Source organism: Balaenoptera physalus (genome assembly GCF_965194825.1).
Source record: "Balaenoptera physalus genome assembly, chromosome: 8".
In the NCBI taxonomy this organism is placed as follows: Eukaryota; Metazoa; Chordata; class Mammalia; order Artiodactyla; family Balaenopteridae; genus Balaenoptera; species Balaenoptera physalus.
The window spans coordinates 86,853,314-86,879,021 of NC_138887.1; the positions used below are offsets into that span (position 1 = coordinate 86,853,314).

The following is a 25,708-nucleotide window of genomic DNA, read 5'->3' on the forward strand; positions in this document are numbered from 1 at the left end:
TCAACTGGAGTTGGCCTCTGAGATGATGTCTATTTACCATCTCTGATCAGTAAGAATGAACTGACACAGTGACAGGCCATCTCCTGGTTCTATAAGGTTCAGGTCCACTTGGAGGTTAAGACATAGCCCTGGATTATTATATCTGTCCTGGGATTCTTCTGCCAATGGGGAAGCCTTTTGAACTTTTGCTGAGTATTTGCAGTGAGTCCCCAGGTGTCCACAAATCTCCTGAAGAAGACTGGCCCCTGGAAGGAATGATCAGTCACTCGGATTTCTGGTCACAGCACTATGCAAAGATCTTCCAGTGTTCCTCAGGAAGCCATCCTGTGTCCATGTGTCATAACCAGGGCTGCTCCCAGTACAGCAACGAGCATTAAGAAAATATTAAATGCTCCTTACTGGTTAGTGAATAGGCACTGGCCCGAGCTCCCTGAGTGCCCTCCCACCTCTCCAGACACCCTGGCCCCGGGAAGCCCTCGTGGGCACTAAAGCGGAAGAACCCTGGAACTGGCTAAGTCTCCAGCCGCCTGGGGTTGTCTTGCATGTCCCCCCTCCTCCACCCACCTTCTACCATTGCTGCCAGAGCATGTCAGACCCCAGCCCTCCTGGGAGAGGGACTGTCATCCTGTAGGGAAATATGCCCAGTGCCCACCTGGACACCCCAAGTCTGTAGTGTCCTGCTTGCCTTCCCTCAAGGGTCACTTTTGCATGGCCTCATTGGGTCCATAGTGTTGAAATATTCTGACTGTCCTCATGGTCATAGCTACCCTCCCCTGCCCCTAAATCTCTGCCACTTTCACAAGGGAAAGTACTTGCTGAGATGATTGTGTAAAGGACCCCAGTGTCACTTCTCTACATTTTTCTGAAAATACTACCACCGGATGAACTGAATGAAATTCACAAGGAAGGGCAATGTTGCATAGAAGGGGAGGCAGCTCATAGGCACTTTGCCTCTACCATGTCAGCTGTCATTCACTGAACCAAACCTCTCACTGGGGCTCAAGCACTGTGGTCCTTGGAGGACTGAGGCCATGGCATTCTCCTTGGCTCTGAGCACATGTCTAAAACAACTGACGTTTACTAAAATCTAGACTCGGATCTCTGAGTGAAAGTGGCTAAATAGCAGCTCTCCAGCACCACCTATGACACCTCCCACCCTGAAATGGGAGCCTTTTTCCTATACACGTATAGGTAGATGGCTTCATTCTTGCTTTAAAGTAAGGAAATTAACACAAAACTTTGGAAATTTCTCTGTCGATCCAAGAATGTCCCACCCAAACATTTTCTTCACAGTCTGGTATATTATTTCAGACCCTAAATGATGAACAATGCCTTCTGGACATTATCCAACAATAAAATGTGCACCGATCTCTGTGGTGTGCTGCTGAGCTGTTGCTAAGGCAGCCGTGCTTGTGTGCCAGCCGGGAGTGGCTTTCCGGCTGCTTCAGTGGGCTGGGCACTGGAAGTTAAAAGAGCTGAGTGGATTTTCTCTCTGCCACTTCCAAGCTGCTTTCCCCGGGGGAAACATTTGGGTTTCCAAGCCTCAGCTATTTATCTCACCCGAAGTTGGTGTGGGGTTTAGAGGAATGTAAAAGGCCCAGCCCAATGGCTAGCATATAATAACGACCCAGTCATTTGTTATTTTTGTTGTCTTAATGCTCTTTGGTATTTGACTGAGCCAAAGGGCTGAGTGCAGACAAAGTAACGGTGCATTTTGAAGGATACAGGGAAGGCTCAACCCTGTCATTATCTCACTGTTGCCTGAAATTCTCCATTAGAGAGGCATTCTTGGGGTTAATAACTTTTTCCAGAACACAGATAACTCTAGGGTGTAGTTCATTAAACTATTGGCACTCATTTGCACTGATAGGATATGTGTGATTGGGACAAAAATATAACATGTGATTGTCCAGAGCTTCCCCTCCCCTGGGGATTGGCGGTGAATGAGGTGAAATATGATTTGAGAGAGAAAGAGAGAATGGGGGGAGGGGCGGGCCTGTAGTCATGGAGCCCCTGGTGGTTCCCTGCCAGGTAGGCCTGAAGTCTGGAGCCCACCTTCCACTGTGCGGCCTGAGAAGGAAGAAAGAGTGCTTTGGAGAAGCACTAAAAAGAGAAAACCTGAAGCGGTTAAAGTTTAGGAAGAAAGTTGGGAGAAGGGGGAAAAGGGACTCTGATGAATCACTGCTGTGATGGACATAATCCTTGTTTCAGTTGGGGTTCTCCAGAAGCAGGGCTACGATGGAGCCTGGGTTGCGAAGATTTATCAGTCTGTACACCTGGGAAGGGACGTGGGTGCCCTTGAAGGAAGGAGTGGCCTGGCCTCCAAGCCTCAGCCAATCAGTGTGGAGCTCGTCCAAGCCTCGGCCAATCAGTGTGGAACTCAGGTGAGGCCACCTCCCCCAGGCCCTCCCACTCCGCCTCTCTCAGTCTCCATCCGTCCCTCCGTCCATCAGTCCCTCCGTCCGTCTGGGAAGAGCTGGCTGCTGAGGCCGCTAACTAGACTCCTCGGCTCTGTGACTCTCACACCCTCCCAGCCCAGGACTGGGAGCCCCATTTCCGCACCCATTTGTTGCACGGTTCCTCCATTGCTCTGTCGTGAGCCTCGCTTCCTGAGGGAAACCTGGAAGAGGGAGGTGAGTGGACAGAAGGCAGCCACCACCGCTGGGCTGGTCGCAGTGGCAGCTACTATTCACTGTTGTCCTCCTTCACTGTCCATCCTAAGCTCCCCTCATCCCCAGCCACCCCCTCTGCTGGCCTCGGTGGCCTACCTGGTGCCATGACCTACCCAGACCTGTATTTCCAAGAGGCCTCAGGTTCTGGTCACCACACTCTTCTTGGATGGGGTCTGGTACACATGCCCATTTTACCATCACAGTTGGGCAAGGGAATGCCAGCGAGTGCCCAAGGGGGGCGCACCTGTATTCCTCACGGTCCCCACTGCGTGACAACAGGCCAGCCTCCTTCTGATGACAGAGGCAATTACCTGCACCAAGATGCTTAAGTTCTCTTCTTCCTGTTGGTCCCTGGACACAAGGAGCCCAGACTGCCCCAGTGGAAGCCATAGCTTATAATTCAAGAGACTCTTGCTGTGTCCCCTGGCCAGAGTGTGCCTGCTTTGAGTACCAGGTCTTCTAACCCTGCAGAGCCCGGAACTGAAGGAGCTGGGTCACTGAGAGTGACAGTGAGTGGGACCACTCCTGCTTCCACTCTTGTTCCTGATCCCATCTATTCTTTCTCTTGGAGACAAAGCATGTAAGTTATTTGATGAGTACGCTGCACCCTAGAGATTGGGACCCCACCCTATCAGAGGAATGCCTCTGATGGCGCTTCAGCTGTGCCCTCAGCAGGCTGTTTCAATGCTCTCTCAGGCAAGCAGCTTCTGAGAGATGTGGAATGTGCTGCAGTCCATGGAGCCCATGATCCTGGGCCTACCCTTGCTCCTCCTTTGCTGGGAAGTTGTCCCATGGTCTGATGTGATGTTATATAGAATCTCATACCAGTGGATCAAACACTCTATAAGCCCTTAGATAGTGGTCTTGGCTGAGGCCTACAGGTGGGAAAGACACATCTGTATCCAGAACACATGTATATTCCTGAACTTCTGGCTTTTCCCGGATTGAAAGGGCCCAGTATAGTCAATTTGCTGCCAAGTTAGCCACTTGGTCTCTTCAAGGAATGGTGCCATACTGGGGGCTCAGTGCTGGTCTCTGTTCAACAGTGGCAATTTTTAACCGTAGGCCTTTTCTCTTCCACTGAAAAGGGATGACCAGTAGGAAGATCAGTCTTGGAAAATGAGAGTGCATATTGCTGGCCCATGCGTCACCTCCATCTTTGCCACTGTGGCCAGAATGGCTGCTTACATCTACAGCAGCCTGGGCCTGCTGTAGAGCCCTTTCCTGCTTTGCAGCCCTCAAATCCATAGCCACTCACCTCACTCAGTACGTGGACCATGAAACTCTCACTAGCTATAGAACACAACGTCTTTAGAACCCAAAGAGGCATACCAGGCATTGTGTGTCCGTCCTCATGGTAGGTGGTGAAGGATGTAATAATTTGTCTTTCCCCTAGGAGGGGATTTCAGCATACCCCTGACCACTGGACCATAAAAGTTTAATGGATGAAGCAGGCCCCTATATATTCAGTTTATCTCCCATCTTCTGGAGCACCTGTGAAGGTCTTACCAAGGCCACTAGGCTGCTGGTCACTTCTTGCTCATCTGGCCTAATCAACATAATGCACATAGATGTAAATATCATGTTCTGAGGAATACCAGGATAGTCCAGAGATCTCCTGTAATATATCTATGTAATGTATATGACAGAGGGCAGAAGTTTACATAGCTCTGGGGTAAAACTTAAAATGTATATTGTGGTCCATTTGTTATGAAAGTGAACTATCTCTGATCCCCTTTCTTGACTGTAATAGAAAAAAATGCATTCACCATGTCAAGACCACACGCCATATTCCTGAGGCCATGTTACTTTCTCTAGCAAAGATACCACAGCTTGCCTGGTGGCTGTAATTTAGGCTCCTGTTTGGCCATGCTTGCTGTGGTCGGTAGCAGGAGTCAGCAAACTCGAGCCTCAGAGTCAAATCCAGCCCTCTGCCTATTTCTGTATATAAAATTTATTTTATTTTAAAAATACATTACTGTGTTTTATTGGGACCCAGCCACATTTACAAATTGTCTATAGTTGCTTTCATGCTACAACAGCAGAATGGAGTAGTTGAAACAGAAACTCTATGACCAGCAAAATCTAAATATTTATTATCTGGCCCTTTATGGAAAAAGTTCATTGACCCCTGATCTACAGTAATCTTCCACGATCCATCTGGTTTCTTCAGGGCCTGAATTAGCAAATTAGATGGAGATATTTGGGGGACCACCACCACTGCATCTTTTTTAACCTTAAGAGTGACGCTAATCTCTGCTTTTTCTCCCAGGATGCAGAATCACTATCTTGAGGGGAGAAGGGGTTCAGAGCCTTCCATATGGCTTTTCCCATGACAGCTGTTACCCCACAGACCAAGGGCTGGGAGTTACAGCAACTGCCAAGTATGTCGATCCAATTGTACCTTTGGTGAGAGGGGAACAGAGCAGAGGGTGGGTTCACTGACACAGTAGACCACTAAACCAGGACTTGGCTAGGATTTCATTTATTATCTAGTCTCCATATCATTTCACTGTAATCAAGGGCCTATGGTAATGTTTCAAGTCTCTGTGTTTCAGTGTCTACTCAGATCTTGTTCCAACAGTCCTTTAAATGTCTAGGAATTCCCCTTTCTCCATTGCACAATTATGTGACAAATGCCACATGATGCCTTCAAGAGGGAGAGGCTTCTGCTTTGTCTTCTGGGGTGGGGAGATGGAGGGGTAATAGCTCTTAGTAGTGTAGATGAGCAGCTTCTATAAGTCTGTAGGCTCAGCAAGTTCAGAGAAGTCTAAGAGTCAAAATCTCAGGGGCCTTCACTGGGTATTGAAGCCTCCTGAACTTGGCCCTTGGCTTTCTCCACCCTCCTAGAGGATATGAGACCTTCTTGTATACACCTAAAGAAGCCCTCTGGCTTCCATGCCTGGCTTTCAATTGCCTCTTACTCAGCCCTTCAGTGTTCATTATCTTTCTGTAGAGCATCATGGGCACTTAGCAATCGCTCCAGTACTCTTATCCATGCAGCTGCTCTTTTCTCCATATATCTCAAACGCCTGATAAATCATTCTAGCTAGTTCATTCCCTTCTACCAGTACATGCTCCCACAGGTGAAAGTTTTAACAGTTGGGCTGCCACCTTGCCCCGGGGCTGTCTGTGTTCCTCCTACCACCAGTGATTGGCGTCCTCACTGCCAGCCCAAGGTGATTGATTGATAAACTGCTCCAAAACCCCATCTTATTGCCTACTTTCTTGGACCACTCCTGGTACCAACTCTCATAGCTTGGCTTCTCTGGAAGCAGATGCCAAGACGGAGTTTGGCATGTAGGGTGTTTATTAGGAATCAACACCTGTGAAGGGAAGAAGACAAAAACAAGACTGGAAGAGGACAAAGTTGAGCTGCAGTGCAGGCTCAACATAGCCTTGGCCAATTGGCAAGGAGCTGTGGAGCGAGTGTTCCATGCCGAACCAGAATGAATGTGCCTTTAAATCCCCAATTTGCTCAGTCAGAGTGTGGGCTGCCTTGAAACGGGAGAGAACTCAGGAGAAGCAGCTCCCTGCAGCTGACTGCACCACATGTTCCTCCCCCAACTCCCAGCTGGGAAGCAAGTCCTTCTTTAAAGGGGGTCTGGGCCACCCATCTGTGTGTCTACTCCAGCCCCTTTCTTGGTCAAGGAAAGAACCTGAGTTATTGTAAAATGATGTTTTGGCTTGTTAGCCTTTGCTTCTTGAATGTGACACCCCTCAGAGTCTTCAAGGAAAAAGCATAATGGCTGAGGAATTGAGGAGGAATCAGTGCTCTAGAGTTTGGGCAACAGCAGCTTATAGGAATGGAAAGAGACAGGGCACTGGGAAAGGCACTGGGTTCTTGGCAGAAGACCTAGTTAGGAAGGAGAGGGAAGAAAGGGGAAGAGGAGGGTCCAGAAGTCAGAATTTGCCTACCTTACAAGACTGCCTTGTGTTCAAAAAAAAAAAAAAAAACAGATAAAAACAGGAATGAATGAGGATGAGGAGCATTTGGAACCCTCATACATTGCTGATGGGATGTAAAATGGTGCAGTTGCTTTGGAAGAGAGTCTGGCAGTTCTTCAAAGGTTAAACATAGAGTTAATGAATGACACATAAATTCCACTCCATTATATACCCAAGAGAATTGAAAATGTATGTCCACACAAAAACTTGCACATGACTGTTTACAGCAGCATTATTAATAACACCCCCAAAATGGAAACAACCCAGATGTCAATCAGTTGATGAATGGATAAACAAAATGTGATATGCTCATGCAATGGAACATTATTCGGCAATAAAAAGGAATTAAGTATGGATACATACTACAACATAGATGAACCTTGAAGACATTATGCAAAGTGAAAGAAGCCAGTCACAAAAGACCACATATTCTCTGATTGCATTTTTATGAAATGTCCAGAACAGGGAATCTATAGAAACAGAAAGGAGATAAGTGGTTTCCAGAAGCTGGGGAAAGGAGAAATGGGAAGAGGTTGCTGATTAGTGCAGGGTTTCTTTTTGGGGTGATGAAAATGTTCTAAAATTCATTGTGGTGGTTGCACAATTCTGTGAAAATACTAAAAACCATTGAATTGTGTACTTTAAATGGGTAATTCACACGGTATGTGAATTATTTCTCAATCAAGCTTTAAAATAAGAAAATATTTCAACTAAAAAAAGATGGCTTTGCATTGACCCTGACCAGAGCTGTCTCTGAAAGGCCTTAAAATCTCAGAACTTGCCCAGCCCTTCCTGAAGTATGAATACCATTGGTTTCTTTTAAATTGGGAGACTATATAAATCAAAATAAAATAAATTATGGAAAAGCATCTGTAATACTTAAAAACTCGAGATTGATAATGTTTTGCCAATTGTGAGAGTGTGGTATATTTTATATCAGTTTTTAAGTTTGGATTTCTAAGATTTCTCTTCCAATACTTGGAATTTTTTAAAGTTAAACACCAGAAATTTGAGCAAACTGTTGCAAAGAGGTTAGTGGTGTCTGAGAGATATTTGTGACTGTGGCATTGGCAGTTGAGCTTCCCATGGGTATGAGGAAACTTTCCTATTTATTGTAGCCAAGGATTGTGCAGCTCCTAACACCAGAGATGCATGAGCTAATGCACTCCCCTACCCACCCATCCATCCATTCATCCGCCCACCTACCTATCCACCCATCCACCCATCCATCCATCCATCCATCCATCCATCCATTCATCCACCCACCTACCCATCCACCCATTCATCCATCAAGATACCAGTACCTACCGTGTGTTAGACCCTGTGTGATGATTGGAGACACAATGAAGAACACAGTAGTCACCATATTTCTCCTTAAGCTTAGACTATAGTGGTAAAGAAATCAGATAAAAAGGTCGTTGCAACACAATGTAGTTCACATGCTATAAGAGGTGAACATAGGAGTTATGAATAAACATAGGTCCAACTTGATAAATCAATCCACTCAGTGCTCACCTCATCCAATCATCTTTCTGTATAGATGAACTCCTTCAATTTTCTCTCTTCCTCTTGCTCTTTAATAACCATTTTCCCTTATTCAGTTAACTTTAAGATATATCCTGTTAGTGAGTAATCAGAATACCAAATTCTAACTGTATATATTAATAAAGTACTCCTGTGATATTATAATTTTGTGTCAGATCCTTGCTGCTATATTGTAAATAGATGACCATACTGTCAAGATCACAGTCACATGGATGTTCTAGAAATATTGTAGCAAGAATATCAAGTTTATTGAAATAATTGTATTAATTGCCTCCTCTTCTGAGACCTGGGGTTTTTCTCCCCCTAGTAACTTTCTTTAAAGAAAGTTTTATTGCCTAGCCCTATGTATTTGTCTCCATCTGTCTTAGATGGCTGTTTGGGGTTTTCCTATGTGCTTTTAGTGGTTCTGTGAAATTGTTTTCCATTACTTCCTCAGCTCTGTCATGATTTGAGATACTTTGAAAAAAGAGTAGTTCATTGCTGTCTGCATTATGTTGACCACATCCTCACCTGTATCAATTTACTTCAGAGTTCCTTTTTTAACCACAGTATCAATCTCAAGATTTTAAATATTACAGATGCTTTTCCATAATTTATTTTATTTTGATTTATATAGTCTCCCAATTTAAAAGAAACCAATGGTATTCATACTTCAGGAAGACCTGGGCAAGTTCTGAGATTTTTGAGCCCTTTGAAGTAGGGCACTGAAGGAGGTGTGCTATTTCTAGTTTTCTTTGTAATATCTCAGCATTGAAAATTTGGAAATGAGAAGAATTTAAGAAATATTGTATAGATATAGATATCACTTTGAGAGATGTTGAAAAGGGCAATTGAGTGTTATTGATTTATATGATAAAATTTAAATATTTTAAAATAATTTTTGCAATAAAGGCCCCATTATAATGTTTGGACATAATATTTAAATTCCTCGGTTTGTTTCCAATCTAAGTATTGCTTTAAAAAGTTATTGACAATTCTAGTTGTTTCTGCCTCAGCAGGACAGTTTCCTCAAATTGAAACTAATTAAGGAAAAAACTTTAATTATTCAAGAAAGGTTGTCTAATATACTATCAATAGAACTGAAAATATGTGAAAATCTTGATTAAAACTACATAATTAGTGGTTCTATTGAAATAAAGGCCAAAAAATAGTGTGAAATAAATACAAAACACATTGCAAATTATGCACATCGTTATTTTATTACTCTTCCAAACATCACCAAACCATCCATTATACACAATAATTTAATTCTTTTGTGTTTGGTATTTTGCCAACTTTCAATTTTACATTTATTTATCTGTTTTTGTCATTAAGAAAGTTTATTTTTCAAGGTAGGAGAAGAGAACATGTTTTATTTAACAGTTTGTTAGTTTGATTTATAGCTTCTACATCGTGTATGGCCATACCACCCTGAACACGCCTGGTCTCATCATGTAACTTCTACATGTTTAGACTTAGAGTCCCTGGGCCTTCATTTGTGCTCTTGGCCCAGATTCCACAAAAGCTTGAGGGAAGCCTACCCCCTCATTCCTTAGTTAAAAAAAAAACAACACAATGTTCACATGACTCTAATTTTTTTTTAATTAGAAAAAGGCAAACATTGAAAAGTCTAATTACCACCCTGTCCCATCCACCCCATTCCTACCTCTGCCTGCAAACCCTTTCCCACATAACCATATTTATTAATCTCTTATATTTTGTACATGAGTAAAACTATATGTAAATATGGCTTCTTTTCTACCCCCAAATATTAGCATACTATGTACATCACTCTTTTTCCACGTAATATACCATTTTGCAAATCTTTCCATATTAGTATACGGGGAAGTTTCTGAATCTTGGTAAACAGCTGCATAGCATTCCATCATTTGAAAGTACTGCAAATTATTATTTAGTCCCATGTCAAGAAGGACATTTAGTTTATTTCCTATCTGTTACTATTATAAACAAAACTACATTGAATAAACTTCTACATTTATCATTTTGTTTGTGTGCAAGTAAATCTGTGGGAAAAAAATGACCAGAAGTGGGAACGCAGCGTTAAGAGTTATGGCAGTGTTTCTCTGCTAGTGACCTTAAGGGAGTGCAAATTCGTCATTGTTCAGGACTGTCCTGCTTATTGTAGCGTGTTCGCCATAGCTGTTCTTCCTCTGCTAAATACCAACAACACCCTCTAGTCTCAGAGGTCAGCTGATGTGTGCCCTCTCACCTTTCCAGCTGCCTCCGAGCAGCTACCTACCAAAACGTACTAATGGACCATTTGTAGGTTAGCTAACAGTTGGTTAGATAAATTATGATATATCCTTATAACGAAATATCATTTGGCCTGTCGTTAAACGTTCTTTTATGTTAAGTTCTGTTCTGAGTACTTTAACTCTTAATATGCCTTTGATCTTCAAGATACTCGTATGAGATAGATGGTGTTGTTACGTATTACAGACGTAGAAACTGTTGGATCCAGAGATTAAATGACTTGCCCAAGGCCACATAGCTGATAGGCATGGGAGCTGGGAGTGGAACCCAGGCAGTCTGACTTCAAAGCCCACGTGTTTGACCCCTCCTCTGTCCTCTCTTAAGAAGCGTGAGGCACAAAGCAGTATGAATGTACTGAACACGACTAAACTGCACACCTAAAAATGGTTAAAACGGCTGATTGTATGTTATATATATTTTACCACAATATTTTTTATAAATCCTATTTTTAAAAAAACAGGAAAAAACATAAAGTGAGGCAGATCTCATCCTAATCCGGAGAGAAGACCATGAAGTAAGTGGAAAGGGAAAGGGAGAAGAGTAAGTAAAGCATACCTCATTTTTCATTGTCTAAATAATTTTGTGTGTGTGTCTGTAATGTGAGTATATATGAAATATACATTCATAGGTAAGGCATCATATATGCACAGCAAAACTTCTAGAAGATAAACATCAAATTGTTAACTGTGATGACTTGTGGTTAGAGAGATTAGAGAGGAAGGATTTTAAAATTCATATCCTCCTTTAATATTTAGGAAAAAAATTACAATGAATGAACATGACTTTGGGAACGAAATAGACAGAGAAGATATAATAGGGGCCCGCAGAAGACACCCATCTCTACATCCCACCCACCTTCCTCTCCCAGGGGCTTTATTTCTGTCCTCCATCCTCTGCTTCTTTACAAGGGACAGGGGCCAGTGTCCGACTGGTCAGTTTGTCTGAGATTACCTATCGGAAATCCCCTTTCACTCTCTGGGTTTGCCCAGCACTGGGCCTTGGAATTTATTTGTCTTCTTCCCTTATATACTAATCTGTCTTGGAATATTCCAAGGGCTGATTATAAAATGGATATTTTGTATCTCACCAATAGTAACCGGTGTATGCTTATTTGTAAAACAGCTTAAAATTTTAACTAAAAGCAGACCCTGCATGGAACACAAATGCTACAAGTGGTGGGGCACGTCTGGCAGAATGTTCCCAAAGATAGTGTCAACTCATGATACAATAAAGTGAAAACAACTCATTTCTTTGGGTCACATTTTAACTTTTTCTTTATGAGTCAAAATCATAATTTTCCTGGGCTATAGAACCCTCCGGAGTTATAAGGTGGGCTAGAGGTTTGGCTCTGCGACACCTGTGTTCATATCCCCTCCATCTCCGTGACAGCTAACATTGCCTCACTGTCAGCAAATGTGGACCCGTGTTCTTTCCTCTGCTCCTCATAACACCCCTCCCACCTGTGCCCCTGCTGTCTCCATGCTGCCTGCCTTCCCTTCTTTTCTCCTTTCTCTCTTCTCCCACGCTTCCCCTGCTCTTCTCCACTGGGGTGCCATGGCATATCTGGAAAAGAGAACATTTTAAAGATCATTTTGTTCCAGGAACTGATCCCTGGAATTTTATCTTTCAGACTCTCTCTGTTCTCTCTTATTCTTTCTCTCCTGATTCTCTGTCTCTCGCTCTTGCAAAGTTTTTTGCTAATTGGCATTGTATTGTTTGTTTCATCAAGTAAGGGGAATGTTTAGTTCTTTGCTAGTATTTGTTTGCCTATTATTATGAGTCCATTCAAATACATATTGATGCAATATTTTCTAAAATGTTCTTAGGCTACAGCATATATAAATTTCCTTTATGGATTCACACTCAAGCATTCATTGCTTCTTACCATTGTTATGCCTGTTGGTATAATCCACTAGTACATGTGATATTTTTCCTTTATTGTTGCAGAAAACATAACCAAAACTATAATTAGTTGATTGAACAGTGCATGAAATATGCAACATCGTAATCTCATGCTTAGATATTACTAATTATAATCCAGTATAATGAACTCTTTTAAATTATACATTATTATTATTTATTTGGGCCAAAAGAAAGCATACTCTGAGGTTTTTGGCTCTCTGCCTAGACATTTTAGTGTGGATGATAAAAGTGCCAAATTCTACAGTAATATATGTATGTACACACACACACACACACGTGCGTGCACACACAAATTTAATTTTTTTTCACAGATTTCATCCTTGTCTGAGGCAAATGTTCTACCTTATCAATTAAAACCCGTTAGTGAAACTGCTCATTTGGGTAAGGCAACATGAAGTACATGTAATGCCCTGAGGTTTAGGAGGTAGTTTCTAGAAAGTCGCATGGCTGTTGCTGGGTAACCGGTACTACAAGGTTGTTATTACTCGATTAGCTCACTGCAGAGAAGTCTTCTACTGAGATTTTGCCATGGATCACTGTCTGCATTTGATAGCTTGTCTCCTCCGCTGTAGGAGTAACCATCATTTCCCTCTGAAGGCTCAACCCGGGGATGTTGCCATCTTATGCTCTATGGAAGCATCCCAAGTGTGATTAACCTCTTTTAGGCTGGTTAAAAATGAATTTCCACAGCCTAATTTGGAAAAAGAAAGCACTTTTTTCTTACTTGTTGATAATCTCAGAAACAACTCTTAAATATGTAGAAGAAATATAACCATTTTCTTGAGTAGTTAGAAACCTGGTGAAAAAGTCACTTTTGGTGATAGCTCTCTGTCATTAAAGGAACCCCTCTCTTGTCTTTTGCCTCAGACCCAGCCCCTAGTTTTGTTGTTGTTTGTTTGTTTGTTTATTTATTTACTTATGGCTGTGTCGGGTCTTCATTTTTCTGTGCGAGGGTTTTCTCTAGTTGTGGCAAGTGGGGGCCACTCTTCATCGCAGTGCGCGGGCCTCTCATTATCGTGGCCTCTCTTGTTGCGGCGCACAGGCTCCAGACGTGCAGGCTCAATAGTTGTGGCTCACGGGCCTAGTTGCTCCGTGGCATGTGGGATCTTCCCAGACCAGGGCTCGAACCCGTGTTCCCTGCATTGGCAAGCAGATTCTCAACCACTGCGCCACCAGGGAAGCCCCCTAGTTTTGTTTTTTAATACAGTTCTATAATAGCTGTTTCTTGCTATTTGCCTTGGTATGCAGTATCAAGCTTTCTTACTATTTTTTCCAGCATCAATACACTATAATTTATTTATTTTTAAGTAACACTTACTTGCTTTGTAAAACCCAATTACAAAAATAATAGGTACTCAGAATAAAAAACACAGGGATCGAAGACCCACAGAGGAAAATACAAATCACTTCTAATCCCTCCTCCAAGAGATGCCTATTGTTCACACATGAACCCGCGCTATGATTGAATTATACATAGCTGTACTTCACATATTTTAATTAACAAAATTCTCTTTTACTGCTTCCCTTTGGAGAATATATTTAAAAATAGAGAATAGTTTCAGACACCTTGTGAGTTCTGAAGAGTGGTGTCATGTCTGAGGAGCAAGTACTTTTTCAGTTAGTTTCCTACTTAAACATTTTGCTTTATTCCTTAAGGCTCTTGTTCAAGCAGCAAAAACCAGCTCTCGATAGATTAAGCAAAAAGAGACTTTACCAGAAGAATATAGGTGTCTCCTGAGATTGAAGAGAAGCTGAAGAACAGGGCTTATAATGGACAGAGATCTAGAGGTCCTGGCCTGGCCTGCCTTCCTTGCTTGCCCATCTCCCCTCAAAAATCAAAGTACCAGGAGAGAGTCGTTTTTGTTTTGTTCTCTTTCGCTGAATTTAAGTTGTATAAAACTAGTTGGGGGAAATTCCCTGGTGGTCCAGTGGTTAGGACTTGGTGCTTTCACTGCGGGGGCCTGGGTTCGATCCCTGGTTGGGGAACTAAGATCCTGCAAAGTGCGCAAAAAAAAGAAAAGAAAAAAAAAACTGATTGGACTTGATGATAGACTGACTATGGGTGGAGAGGGAAAGAAAGGGACCAGGAATAATCTCCACGTTTCTGGCTTCCATAAATACATTGCCAATGGTGCCATTTCCTAAGATTAGGAACATGAAAGAGGACCAGGCTGGCTAAATCTTGGGAGGGGTTAGATGAATGGTTTGGTTTGGTGCATGCTGAATTTGAGGTGCCTTGAGACATGAAAAGATGTGAAGTAGGCAACCAGATACATAGGTTGTGCTGCAGCTTTTCTATCTGCATTTCCAGCCTCCTCTCTACCCTGCCTGCAGCCCTGAGAGCCTGACCTGCAGCAACCAACTCCCTTTGCTTTTGGCTTCAGATTGGGTCGGTTCAATGGAGAGCAATGGCAGGAGATCAGAGGAGGAAAAGGAGTGAAGCGGGTCTTTATTTTCCTGGCTTCTTCCCTGCAGAGTTGCTGTGGGCTGGCTGCAACCCTGAACCGAAGATCACAGCTCTTGTCGGACAGCCTTCTCCACCAAGCCCTCTCTCTCCAGGGTCTGGCTGTGCTCTTGCTTGTTTCAGAATACTGTGCTACCTCTGATAATTTCCCTATATTCTGTCCACCCACTCAAGTTGCACCCATCTGAGGGTATTATTCATTTCTGCCAGAGTCTTGACTGATACATGCATACAGAATTCAAAGGACAGGTTCAGGCCGGAGATGTATTTTGTGAATCACCTGTTTACAGATGTAGCAGTAGCAGATGTGGAGATTAAACTCCTTTGTGGGGGAACAGAGTGGAGCGTGTTGAGGATAGAGCTTCAAGAATCTCTACCTTGCCTCCCACTGAAACAGGGCAGTGAGAAGAAGCCTCACTGAACAGAGCCTCTGGGGACCCCCTTGGATCATTTAAAGGGAGACTAGGCATCTAGTCTTGACCGTCCACCATGGCATCACACAGCAAGAGAGGGACAGTTCACTAAAGGGAAATCAGAATGATATTAAAATGGGAGAATGGTTGCTGGGTGGCTGGATACAACACACACACACACACACACACACACACACACATCCACACATGTATGCATATACACCTACATACGTTTATTAAAATGGGATACACATATTTCTGCTTTGTCAGCAAGATTAATTCTGCTGTAAGTGGCAGAGAATCCAAAATGGTAGTAACACAAACAAGGTAGCAGTTTATTTCTCTATCACGTAAATGAAGTTTGGAGATAGTTCAGGGCTGGTATAGACAGAACTCATGGTTTAAGGATTAAGGTCCCTTTATCTTGTGGTTCCACCATCCTCAGCATACAAGTTCCACTTCATGGTTCAGGATGGCTACTGGTGCTCCAGTCATCTTGTCTGCGTTCCAGCCAGCAGGACGTTTTTCAGATGTTGCACATAACACTTACATCGATACTTATATCTCATTGGCCAGAACTGAGATATATGACCCTATCTACTGGTGAGCTATTGAGGAATATCTTTGCTTCAGATGGCTGTGTGCCCAGCATAAAACCAGGAGTTCTAATATAAAGGAAATAGGGGAGAATGGAAATTGGGACATCACTAGTGGTCTTTGCCAAACATGTTATTGTGTAACTTGTTTTCTTTTTCATTCAAACTTTTTTCCAACTTTTGATGACTCTTTACCAGTCATAGCTATGCTGTAATATCCTTCCATGTACGTACTGTGTCTTCTAATCCAAAGCACCCGTGAAAAATATTAGATGACATCAAGGATCCAACATGCGGCTAGCACGGCTTAGGAAGATTTCTTAAACCAACTCAGCTCAACTCCACAGATCTTACAACATTAGAGTCAAAAGGACCTATAGAGAACATCCAGTCTGGGAGATGGAAGAGTGACAGGTCAAGGCACATATTTCAGCAAAGTGCAGCCTGGCTGCAAAAGCCTGCCTCCTGCAGCTAGTTCTGACTTTCTGTGATTTAAAAATTCTAGAGGATCTTTGATGCATGGGCACATTTTACACCCTGCTTTAGGCAGATGTGAATGTGCACATGTTACCCCTGGCTACACATCAATTTCTAGACAGGAATAAACTACCCATTGCTTCTTTTTCTAGGAGGCATATGATGCTGTGGTGAATGGGGCCATAAATTTCTGCAGGAGATGAAAATCCCACAGTAGGCACTCATTACCATGTCTTTGGACTGCCTTTTCCCATAACAAATGCGGTCAATTTTGTTTATGGGGCTGGTAGGGAAGGTAGTCGTTGGCTCAAAGAATTTGGCTCATTTAGTCAGTGTAAAGCAACCAAAAAACAAAAAAACAAAACTTAAGCGATGTGGAATAGAAACAATTTCAAAGTACAGCCAAGGGTAGGTTGGGAAGGGGGTAGGGTATCAGGATTTTTCTCATTATGATGGATCTATTTACTTCTTATGCAGGCATTTCATGGCTTAAGGGATCAACAGCTACTCTGTTTGTGGCAAATTGTCTTTGAATTCTAGAGTTATCAAACCTTGTCTTAGATACATGACAAAGAATGTAGCATGGTGAAAGGGGCTTATAATAAAAATGGTATCTAGTATGTAAGATTTTTGGTGAGAAACAAATGAAACTGTGAATGACAAATAATATTATCAACTTTAGACTGCTCCACCAGTGTTATTTTAATCATCATCTTCTTTGTGTCATGGCTCCAGCCCAGATGTTACTATTTAGCCAGCAGGAGTTATATGTATTAGTCTGATATAATTATTAGGTCCTAGAGAGTCCTGGGTTATTAGTCCCAAAGATGATATCTTAGCCAGATGGCCAAAAGGTTGTGTGCAGCTCTGTTCAGTGGGAGAATTAGTGAGTCATCATGAATTCTACCCATTTGTGTGGGTAGAAAGTTGTTTAATTTGAACCTATCATCAGCAATTAAAGATATCTCTCTGGAACACTTTTAAAAGAACCTAATAATTCTCTAAGATTATAAAACAGTAACAAGAGTTGGATAATGCCAGAGTTACTTTGGTTCCTGGTAAATTCTGTCCTCTTACCACATTGCTCATTGGTGACAGTAATTGAATAGATCGTGGTGCCAAATTATTACAGATTTTGAATCTCCATGTAATAGCTTGCCACATGCTGACTTGTTTACCAATCCATGAAAATACCATCATACACAAAGTAGCAAGTAGAATGATTGCCCCATATATTATGTAGAAAGGGTCTTCAGGATTTCTTTATGAATAAGGTAGTGAAACTGCTGAATAATAGCTGTATTTGTTATCCTCCTCTGTGTAACAAATCACCCCAATCCTTAGAGACTTAAAAGTATTCCTGTGTGTCGGGAATTCGAGCACAGCATAGTTGGGTGCCTCTAGCTCCAGGTCTATCAGGAGTTTGCAATCAAGCTATCAGCCGGGGTTGTGATCTCATCTAACAGCTCAGCTGGTGGTAGTGCTGGGGTCCACCCTAAAAGCTCACTCACATGGTCATTGACAGGCCTCAGTCACTTGCCATTAGGGCCTTTCCATGGGGCTGCCTCATGACATGGCAACTGGCTTTTCATGGGGCCAGTGAGAGAGAGAACCAGAAGCTAGTCTTTTATAATTTAATCCCCAAAGTAACATGTTATCACTTCTGCCATATTTCGTTCATTAGAAATGAGCCAATAAGTCCAGTCCACAGGACTGGGAGGGAGTACACAAGGGTATGAATATTAGATAGTGGGAAGCGTTAGGGATTTTCATAGAGGCTTCCTATAGCAATGGCATTGGAGTTTTATAATTTTGAAATAATTGTTTGGCAGATGGCCTTCATTTTTATAAATTATTTTGTTTTTACATAGTAGGTAATGTTGAATATTTGTTAATGAAATGAGGCTCTGTGAAGTTACGTATCTGCTGATAATTTCCTAGAACGTGCTTAATGTCAGCTAAAGTTTTATGGAGGCACTGAGCCTGTAAAATCTACATAGTATTTTTAATAGGTTCATTACAGTTCATCTAGTAAATTCTCCTTCAGTAAATTAAATAATGAACTAATTTCTACTCCTCCCATTTTTTTAAAATTAATGAACAGAAGGTACATTTTACTTGGTAAGAATTTGGCTTATTGTATATTTGGCATGACTGGGCTAAATGTTATATATTCTTCCTAAACGTAAGACAAATGTGTGTTTGTGTGTTCACAACTTTAATCTCTAGGCACTTATATCAATTAGCAGAAGATACATTATGATAAAACCAACCAATATCATTTTCTTTGCCTGAAGAGCTTCATTTAATATTTCTTTTAGCGCAGGTCCTCTGGCATGAATTTTCTGTTTTTATTTATTTGATATTTTCTTTGAGTAAAGCATTCTAGCACAACAATTTTTTCTTTCAATGTTTTAAAGATATTGTACCAGTCTCTTCTAGCCTGCATAGTTTCTGATGAAAAGTTTGCTCTCATTCTTATCTTTGTTCTCTGTACATATGTTTCATAATCCGGCTTTTTTTTTTTTTTAATGTATGTTCTCCTTGGAGTTTGTTGAGATGTTTGGATCTGTGGATTTATAGTTTTCATCAAATTTGGAAAAATTTCAGCCATCTATCTCCCCTCCCCCTTTCTTCTGGGATTCCAACTACACATGTATTACAATCCTTGATATTGCTTAGTCACTGATGCTCTGTGTGTGTGTGCACATGTATGTTAGTCTTTTTTCTCTCTGCTTCATGGGTAAGTTTTCTATTGCTGTGTAACAAATTACCACAAACTTTGAGACTTAAAATAACACCCATTTATTAACTCACAGCTCTGTAGGTCAGAAGTCTGGCACAGTATGTTTGGATTCTCTCCTTAAGATCTCACAAGGCTGAAATCAAAGGGTTGACTGGGGATGAGGTTCTCATCTGAGGCTCAGCATCCTCTTCCAAGCTCACCGGTTGCTGACTGGTTCATTTTCTTGGGGTTATAAAATTGAGGTCCCCATTTCCTTGCTGCTTCTCAGCCCGTTGCTGGTCTTTGCACATGGAGGCTGCCCACATTCCTTACCACATGGGTTCCTCCATTATCAAGCCAGCAGCAGTACTTTGAATACTTCTCCTGCTTTTGATCCCTGACTTCCTCTCTGTGATCACCCAGAGAAGCTCTCTGCTTTCAAAGGGCTCTGGTGCTCAGGTCAGGCCCACCTGGATAATCCCTCTTTCTTAACATCATCTGTGTCCTCGGATATAACAATCACCAGGGTGGAATCCATCATATTCATAGTCTTGTGGATTGTGTTGGGGGTGTACACCCAGGGCACAAAATCTTGGGGGGACATCTTAGAATTCTGCCTACCATGGATAGTTTTTTTGTTTTTTTTTTTAACATCTTTACTGGAGTATAATTGCTTTACAATGGTGTGTTAGTTTCTGCTTTATAACAAAGTGAATCAGTTATACATATACGTATGTTCCCATATCTCTTCCCTCTTGCATCTCCCTCCCTCCCACCCTCCCTATCCCACCCCTCTAGGTGGTCACAAAGCACAGAGCTGATCTCCCTGTGCTATGCGGTTGCTTCCCACTGGCTATCTGTTTTACGTTTGGTAGTGTATATATGTCCATGCCACTCTCTCACTTTGTCACATCTTACCCTTCCCCCTCCCCATATCCTCAAGTCCATTCTCTAGTAGGTCTGTGTCTTTATTCCCGTCTTACCACTAGGTTCTTCATGACCTTTTTTTTTTTTTTCCCTTAGATTCCATATCTATGTGTTAGCGTACTGTATTTGTTTTTCTCTTTCTGACTTACTTCACTCTGTATGACAGACTCTAACTCCATCCACCTCACTACAAATAACTCCATTTCATTTCTTTTTATGGCTGAGTAATATTCCATTGTATATATGTGCCACATCTTCTTTATCCATTCATCCGATGATGGACATTTAGGTTGTTTCCATGTCCTGCCTATTGTAAATAGAGCTGCAATGAACATTTTGGTACATGACTCTTTTTGAATTATGGTTCCCATGGATAGTTTTACTGCTATTTCTTCAAGTTCAGTTATCTTTTCTTCTGCAACATCATACCTGTTATTAATCTCATTTAGTATATCTTCTATCCAGACATTGTATTTTTCATCTCTAAAAGCACCATTTAGGTCCTTTAAAATACTTCCATTTCTCTCTTCATAATGGTCCTGTTTTCCTCTACCTTCGTGAATATTGACCATATTTATAATAACTGTTTCAACATCCTTGCTAATTCCATCATGTTTTTCATTTCTGGTTCTATGTTTTTTTTAATCAAAATTTCTCTTGGTTATAGATAATATTTCCTGCCTCTTTGCATGCATGGTGATTTATGGTTAGATGTTGGACACTGTGAATTTTACATCTCTGAATGTTTGGTTTTGTTGTATTCCTTTAAATTGTGTTGGATTTTGTTTCGGCACACAGTTAAGTTACTTGGAGTCAGTTGGATCCTTTCAACTTTTGCCTTTAAGTTTTGTCAGGGCAAGTCCTGAGCTGCCTTCAGTCAGGAAATAATTTAGCCCTCCCACTAAGGTGGCACACTTTTGATAATTCTTCATAATGCCCCATGTATTAAAAACCTTTCCACTCAGGCTTGTGCAACACAAACCATTCCCAGCCCTGTGTGAGCTCTGGGAATTGTTATGCCTTTGCTTTTCCAGTGGGTCTTTTCCTGGCCTTGGGTAGTTTCCTTTCACACAAGCAAACAGTAGAGCTCAGCCAGATACTTGAGGGTGTTTCTCTGCAGATCTCCAGAGCTCTCTCTTTCTCAGGAACTCCCTCCTTTCTGGTCATTTGTCTTGAAAATTCTACTTGCCTTAGCCAATATCTGCTTTTCAACCCAGCAAGACTTCTGTGGTCTGTTTGGCTTCCCTGCTTTTGTACTGCAGCCTGGAAACTGCCTCCAGACAGTAAACTGGTACAATTGTAGGGCTGACCTTGTTTATTTCCTTTTTTTCAGAGATAGTAGATCTGCTCTGCCTTTTCTCCAATGTGTGAAAATAGTTGTTTCATATATTTTGTCCATTTTTCTAGCTGTTTAAGGTGAGAGAATAAATATGGTCCCTGTTATTCCGTCTTGGCTTGTAGTGGAATTTTTATGATGAAATCAAAATAAATATAGAATTTTACTTTTAAGAACTTTTAGAGTATAGAATAATCTTCATTTTAGGTCTAATTGAACTCTGATTAGTCTGCCTTTCAAATATGTAGCTAGTGCTAAGTATTAGGGTGTAGTTGCTTTTCTATGTCTTAAATAGCAAGGAGTTCACATAGGAAGAGGGTGTGTAGGAGGTTTTTGAAAGAGTGGAAAAGTGTTAAGAAGAGCATGGAAGAAGATACCATGTCAAGGGGACTGTTGCATTGGCTGGGCTCATTGATTCCACACGTATTCCCTCAGCAAACATTTTTGCCAAGTACCTGTTATCCTGGCTTTCCCACAGCCTGGAGCAAGCTAAGGAGCAGGTGCAGCTGGAAACATTTGACTACCAGGTGCTCCCCTTGTGCTCAGGAGCTTCTGTGGCTGCTCCCCTCTTTTCATCCTTTGGATGCCATTTTTAAGGATCAGCACCATCCTTAGATCCAGGCAAGATGGTTTTTCTGTCCTGAGCCCTGTGCTTTTGACATCTGTATTTCACAGATACAGAAAACATACATTTATTAAAAACACACCGTATCCTGTCACTGGGATCCAGAGCTCAGCTCTGGCGTAGTACAACGTGTAGCATTACACATCTACTCTCGTGACTAATACTGTTCAGAACCCAGGGAAACACTTATCCACAACTTTTGCCCAAAGTGCTTTTAAACAAGGTGATGGTATCTGGGTGCCCTGAAGGTCTGTGTTTTACCACAGCAGACGTTAGAGATGGATGCTGCTTTGGCATGAGGATTTGAGTAGCAGAAATGTGTAGTAAAGAGAAGACAAATTAACTGTTGAATGCCTCCTCTCAGATAACTTCAATGCAATAGATTCTCGCACAATGAAATATCATTTTCCAGTAGTGCCGTGTGTTCATGTTCTTGCTTCTCCTCATGTTCCAATCTGTGGTTCCAGAGCACAGCATTCACAGCAATCGCATATGGTGGCCGAGGAATAGTTTGCAATGTTAATTCGTATTATTTTAAAATTTGTTTTTATGTAGGCCTAGATGTAACATGAGTAAAATGCAATACCAGTGCTTTACACTGTTGACTAAATGGATAATATTGTGCCAGTTTGAGTTTTCCAGGAAGCAAATGCCAAGACAGAGTCAGAGGAGCAAGAGATTTGTTTGGGGAGATGCCTGTGAAAGATACAGGGAAGAGGGAGCAAGAGTGGGCAGGAAAAGCCTTCAGACCACAAAGTAGGTCTAACACCAGTGAAAGGAGAGAGGAAAGGAAGGAAGTTTGGGTAGGAAAAGTCTCAGACTGCAATACAGCTCGGAGAAAATCTTGACCAGCCCAATAAAGAATAATTTTTAGTTTTACTTGGGCCCTTGGTCCTACAAACATTAAGCCCTGTCGAGTTTCCATTTCTCTCAGAGCTAGACCTCTCTACCCTAAGTGTAGCAATCTGATCCTAACGGCCTGTTTTTTTAGGCCCACTTTGTTGTTTCAGAAATTTGATTCTTAACTATAACTTGTCCCAATTCATTTAAAATGTGCCAAAACCCCTTCTCCTGGCCCAAGCTGGGTCAAATGGACAGAGGGAGGGGCAAATTGGGAGGAATGAAATCTCAGGGGTGGGCAGAGCAATGAGACTGGTGGTATTTGATGTAAATGTTGCCAACATTGAAACTAGCAATGAAGAGTGGGTGTTATAAGGCAGGAAAAACATATTGTCTTCAGAGGAAATTGAATAGTGAACTTAATGACAGTACACAACTGACATATCTGGACTTTTCATTTGTCTTAAAGAGAAAAACAGCATAATGGACTTGCTCTTAACACACACTTTCAAGTGTCATTTTAAGATGTCAAACAGATCAGCTCATGCTCAGAAATATTAATGAGAAAACTTGAACTCATTCTCAAGATTTTCATTAAGTCAGACTCGCCTGGCTCTGTTACTCTGTTTTCAAAAGGCTGAATGCTTGGCAGAAGGTGTAGGTATTTGGGGAAATTTTAGAATTGCATATATTGGAGTAGATTGGTTGTGTCCAGAAAGTGCTGTTACCGGGAGCACTGAATTATTATGTTACTGTGCAAATGAATACAAAATAACAGGCCTGGCTGGGCAGCATCCGGATGGCAGCCCTTACAAGTTGTTTGGCTTTGGAATAGTCACTTGACCTCTCTGTACCTTGGGTTCCTCATCCATAGCAAGGAGGGATAATGATAGCTCTTATCTCATTAGACTACTGTGATGATGAAATGAGATTATACACGTGAATAAAATAGTAGATCGGGGCCTGGCACATACCAACCATTCAATAAATGTTCTTTATAATGATTGTTTCTTTATCCATGGGTATTTGCTCCCCTCCGTGGATTGATTATACTTCTAAGCTTAGCTGGCTGCCTTGCAATATGTGTTCATTAGGAGAGTGTTGAGTGGATCAGTTTAAACTCATCACCACTACAAATTACTAAAATAAAACAGCTCAAGGATCCTGTGATAATAGTGGTGGGTCACCCTTGCAGCAAAAGACGAGGTGGATGATGGTGTATCGTCCATATAAAATCACTGACATCAATCTACCACACGGGTTTTGAAATGATTCTTCTAAAGGGCATAAAAGTAGTTTATTTTTCATGCCAGTTCTTGTAATATGCTACAGATGCTATGAAAAACAAGGACAAGAAGTGGGAGGCAGGAGTTCTTAGATGAGATTTAAGATATTACTTGCCAAAGAGTTTTGGTCTTGCATTCTTATATTTCAAAATTGTTTCCCACAGGTCTCAATAGCGACATCTTGAAGTTGGTTGAGTGGCAGATGAGAAGAACATATGGTTCTCTCTGACACTCCAGGGCCTCTGCTCTGCTACTGTCCACTATTCACCCCCAAAGACCAAGGAGCCATGGGACCAGAAACCCCTATATTCCTTTGGAATTCCGAATTGGTAATATCAACAGGGAATATGGGAATTCGGGGGCCTTGAAAGTAACTTGAAATCAGTAAATCAAATTCTATTTGACCTGCTTAGATTTGCTAATATTTCTTTCTTCCATTCTGGCCAAACTCACTATGGATTAGAAGCCAGAATCCCTCCCATTCTTCCCCAGGAGTCAATTCTGAATGTTTTTCTTTCTTGAGAAGCAGACCTAGGAGAACAAGACCTAAGATATGCAATTCCATCCTTGCCTGCTTCTCAGCCCACCTTTGAGTTCTAGTTCCATGCCTGAAGAATTATTCTCTCCTTGACACTGGACATTTCAAGGGAGACGGAGCTCACCAGAAGGGAATGGCCTCGTGCGTTAGGTCTGAGGATAACCATCTCTCCTAAAAGATAACTTGGGGTCAATTTGACACAAAGGTTCTTAAGACAAAACTTGCCACCCTCTAACACTCACAGTGGCTGGCGTGCCATCTGGAAGCACACATATGACTGCCACTGTGAGACAGGCCACAGCTCTCAAAATGCATCCCTTAAGTCTCTTACAGGCTCAACATCCCAGGTTCCTTCCACTTATTCATGCGTCAGGGCTTGGAATCTTCTCCCTCTCCTGTTTACAATTCTTATATTACTTTGAGGCCACTTGCCTCTAAAGGTGAGGCCCCTGGAATGAAATCCTTGACTCCAGGTATGTTGTGACAGGGCCAGGTAGATAAATGATAATCAGTGAGGCAGATTATTTCTGCTCAGGAATCTTGTGGAGAAATCCTAGACTAGACTATACTCAATAAATACTTTTATCTACTCTTAGGATGGTTAAGGTATCCAAGCTGTCATTTTCATCTTCCTGCTTTGAAGTTCCAGGGAGAACTTGATGTCACCTGCCATTAGCCACTCTCTTGAATTAAAAGTCTTCTCCATGTCACCCAAAATACTGCCCAAGAATTCAAACACTTTGTGCTTTAGGAAAACTGACAGAACTGGCCCTCAGGTAGTGAGATATTTTCAGGAGAAATTTTTCATGAATCTGGATTCTTGCATCTTCCTGTACTTAGAAAAGCACTAAGACATTAACTAAGATGTCTGTTCCTCCTGAGTAGCAGTGACCTTCTACCGAGATATATGCTTGGTTGCATGTACCCCCTTCACCAAAGTCACATTTATACCGACCTCCCCTCTTACCTCTTCAGAACAGTTTTCCGAGCTCTCTGAGAGACCACCTTCTAGGTTATAATCCTCAGGTCGGCTCAAATAAAATTTTCCATTTCTTTTTTAGATTGACTATTGATTAATTTTTTGTTGACATCCTCATCCCAACTGGCGTTCCTTTGGGGTCTTAGGAGGATGATTACAGC

At 41.8% G+C, this 25,708-nt stretch overlaps 1 protein-coding gene across 9 annotated transcripts in view; it reads left to right on the forward strand.

Annotated features, from left to right (window-relative positions):
* The window catches only part of ZNF277 (zinc finger protein 277), a 165,807-nt gene that overhangs the window by 134,960 nt on the left and 5,139 nt on the right, over positions 1-25,708 (forward strand). For 5 of the 9 annotated variants that reach the window (XR_014266620.1, XR_014266621.1, XR_014266622.1 and 2 more), the window contains one exon: positions 10,879-24,359. The gene's annotated coding sequence lies outside the window, so the exon portion shown is untranslated. The remainder of the gene's footprint in view (positions 1-10,878; positions 24,360-25,708) is intronic. The other 4 variants (XR_014266623.1, XR_014266625.1, XR_014266624.1 and 1 more) reach the window with 4 other exon arrangements.